This window comes from Gavialis gangeticus, unplaced genomic scaffold (genome assembly GCF_001723915.1).
Source record: "Gavialis gangeticus isolate Ggan-Ray unplaced genomic scaffold, GavGan_comp1, whole genome shotgun sequence".
NCBI lineage: Eukaryota > Metazoa > Chordata > Crocodylia > Gavialidae > Gavialis > Gavialis gangeticus.
In genome coordinates, this window is record NW_017729034.1 from 49,159,015 (window position 1) to 49,162,517 (window position 3,503).

At 41.8% G+C, this 3,503-nt stretch overlaps 1 protein-coding gene across 1 annotated transcript in view; it reads right to left on the reverse strand.

Annotated features, from left to right (window-relative positions):
• RYR2 (ryanodine receptor 2) overlaps nt 1-3,503 on the reverse strand; it is a 784,157-nt gene that overhangs the window by 182,488 nt on the left and 598,166 nt on the right. The gene's annotated exons all lie outside the window — the stretch shown is intronic.

Genomic DNA, 3,503 nt, shown 5'->3' on the forward strand with positions numbered 1-3,503 from the left:
GGTGAGGCCCCAGATTCAGGACAACAGGACCAGAGCCAGGGCCCACAGCCCCCTACCTCCCCCAGCAGCACCCAGGCCCTGGTTAGCATCCACAGGAGGTGGCGGCTGCTGCAGCCAGAGCAGAACATGGAGACTGCCTTCCCCTTGTCCCAAGGGCAGCACGGCCTGTGGAGCCTGGGGGGCAGAGGATGCAGGCTGCCTCCTGCAGGCTTGGGACTCCCCACCCTGCTGCCCTCCCCCAAAAGCCTCCATGGCCCAGCAGGTGGGACCCAGCACAGGAGGGCAGGGAGGCTTGGCACTGCTGCCATGAGCCCCACGCTAGCCATGCCACCACGGTGAGGCACGCCCTGCCTGCCTGGCAGCAGCAGTAGTGGCAGCATAGAGCTGTGCCCCACATTGCTGCTGGGCAGGCTTGGGGTGCTTTGCCATGGAGGCTAGTTAGGCTTCACCAAGAGCCTAACCAATCTGTTGTGGAGGCCCCAGGGGGAGGGCAGCAGGGCAGGGAGCCCCAAGCCTGCAGCAGACAGCATGCATCCCCGCCCCCACCCCACATAAATCTGGGGGCACATGCTCTCCATGCCTCCCTCCCCAGGAGTGCATGACCCCATTTTTTATTGTTGCAACCCCAAATGAATCATGACACCAAGGTTAGAAACCACTGCTCTAGATGAAGCCTACCCAGTACCAAGTAAAGAGGTACTATCACCTCCCATGTCTTTTACCTAATGCTCCCTTTGATGCAGTCCAAAACTTCATTTGCCTTCTGTGCAGCTGTGTCACACTGCAGACTCATTTGTGAATTTGCACGGTTGGGTGTTTGCTAATGCTACAGCAATTGTTTTATATTAACCAATCTCATATATGTCCTCCATTTTAAACTCATCTGTTTATAAAGCTAAATCTTTTTTCGAGTTATACTACGTTCTGAACCAGAATCCTAATGATGGTCAAGCACTTACGCTAATAAGCCTGCCTACACTTTAGTGAGTACAAGACCTAGTCTTGTATAACATAAAGCAAGACTTAAAAATATATTTAGTAAAACATTTTCTATTGTACTAGCCATAGATAACTTGGGTTTTGTGCCCTGTCTCTGCTCTTAAGGATGCCATATGGATACCATTATGATTTGCACATCTGGCATATAAGTATTTCTGTACTTCTGCTTTTAAAATAAGCAGAGGAGGTTTATCTAATGTTATGGAGGTATATATTATAAGCAAGTAGGGTATAAAAAGATGTGCAAAATTATATTCTGAAATGTCTCCAATTAATTTGCTGTAGTGCCAAAACTAACAAAACTTTAGTAACATCTATCTTATGTCACCAACTGATCATGGCCTTTATAGTTGTTATTGATAATCTAATTCAGCTGCACCAGGTTGGTTTTGCAGGCTTTTTTTCATATGACAAAAACCTAACATTCAACATATGAAGTACCCTGTTCCTCATATAAGCTATTCCTAGAACTGAGCTACCATCTCAAACTTTACAAGTACTGTTTTCAATGTTAAATTAGGTGGTGGCCTGAAGACCTTCTCTCTCCCATTAGATACCACACCACAACGTATTGCACCCTGTCTGGTTCTTCATTAATGTAACAGTCTGTGCTTCAGAAAATTAGTGTTCCCTGCAACTACAGTTTCATGCTTTAATAGAGTCCAACTAACCATGTTGCTGTCTGTTCCCAATTGATTTTTTGCTGGGCAAGAACAGCAGCTGCCCAAATGGTTAGCTTTTCCCAGAGTTTTATGATGGGAGGGGGTATATCTATCCACAAGTGGCATCTGGTGTTCTCTGATCAGCCCAAGCATTTCTTAATGTAGAATTTCTTTCATTTTTCAGATTCTACATTGACCCACATAATTTTCTTCTATGCTTAAAAGAGAATAATATTTGCTTGGTTGTTATTTTTTGCCCACATTTTTAATTAGAGATTTTTTTTTCTTTTACAATAATCAACTAAGGGTGTCAGTATCTAAGAGTTTGGACTTTGAAAGTACATTAAAATCGCTTAAATTTCCCTTAGAGCTCTACAGTAATCTGCATATAACATATTTTTATTTGGTAGCATAATATTTCCAAGAGCAAGTTTCTTTCTGCAAAGCAGAAATTCACAAAACTACGCTGTGGATGAAGAGTTCAGGATTCCATTCCATCCACCAGATGCAGAAATGGATTTAGGCACATAAGTGTGATTGTGCTCCAACCTGTTGGCTATCTTAAAAGCAGTTAATGCAAAAGATAGGTCCTCCTCCTCACTGCTTTTTTTCTGACTCAGTCTGAAGGGTGAGATGGTAGCATGTTACACAGGAAGATCCATTAATGGTTTTTCTGCATCTGAATAAGCTGGACTAGAACGCGACTTAGGTGCAAAAATCCACTTAGAAACTGAATAGGTGGAATAGAATCTCCAACACAAAATATGGACAAGTGGCCTTCTCTTTTTTTCAACTTGTTAACTTATATTAAATACAAATAAAAAGTATGTTCAATGGACAGGTATGATTGTTCACATAAATAATTACTCTTGCCATTGAGATATTATTTGATCACAATAAGAAGGCACTGACAATACAATGGAATGAGGAAAAGAAGAATATTCATAAAGGAGATATTCTAGTTTAGTTTAGATTACATACCAGTAATTTCATACTTTTCTTCCCTTGCTCTCTATTATTAAATAAATTGGCTAATCATTCATCATTTCCTGAGATGTACTTCCTAAATGAAATTACAGTCCTCTGTTTTTAACAGTAGGGCAAGAATTCACATCATGACTCAGCAACAACAATTATTTCTATTTTTAAAATAAACTATGATCCTACTTTCAAATGCCTGAAAGTAAGGGGAAAACAGAGATCCCACACAATATAGATGGGAACCTGCTTCTAAAAAAGAAAATATTTCAAAATTACTCAAAAGAAACAGTTGCTGCCTAGTGACCTTTCAGAGAAAGCAACATTTCCTACATTTACAAATTAATGGAGAAATTAATCAGAAAGATGACAAAAGTCTTATGCCTCCAGAAAAATGACAAAAGTCTTATGCCTCCCCTGAAACTACTTATGACCTCAAATAAATTCTGATTCATTGCATAAATGTGAATCATGCAGGGAAAGACACCTTTTATACAGTAGACTGCAAATCAGAAGTAGCTACGTTTAATAAACTTTGCTAAGGACAAGTGCTATTAATGCGACTGAATAAACTGCCAACATTTGCACTGGAGTTTATTGCTCCTGTGCACCACATTTACACATCAGCCTGCCAACCCCTCTGGACCTCTGAGAGGTCATTTTCCTCAACTTTCCCCCAAACAGTTCCCCCTGCTACTCATTCCCCCCACGCCCACAAAGGCGCAGATGGATGTGGGGCTCTCCTTCTATCCCCTCTCTGCTGCATGTCCATAGCTGGTCTCCACTTCCTAGCCTCAACATACATAATCAAGCAGGGGAATGACTCACTTCAGACACTTTCAGCACCTCTACCCAGGAAGACCA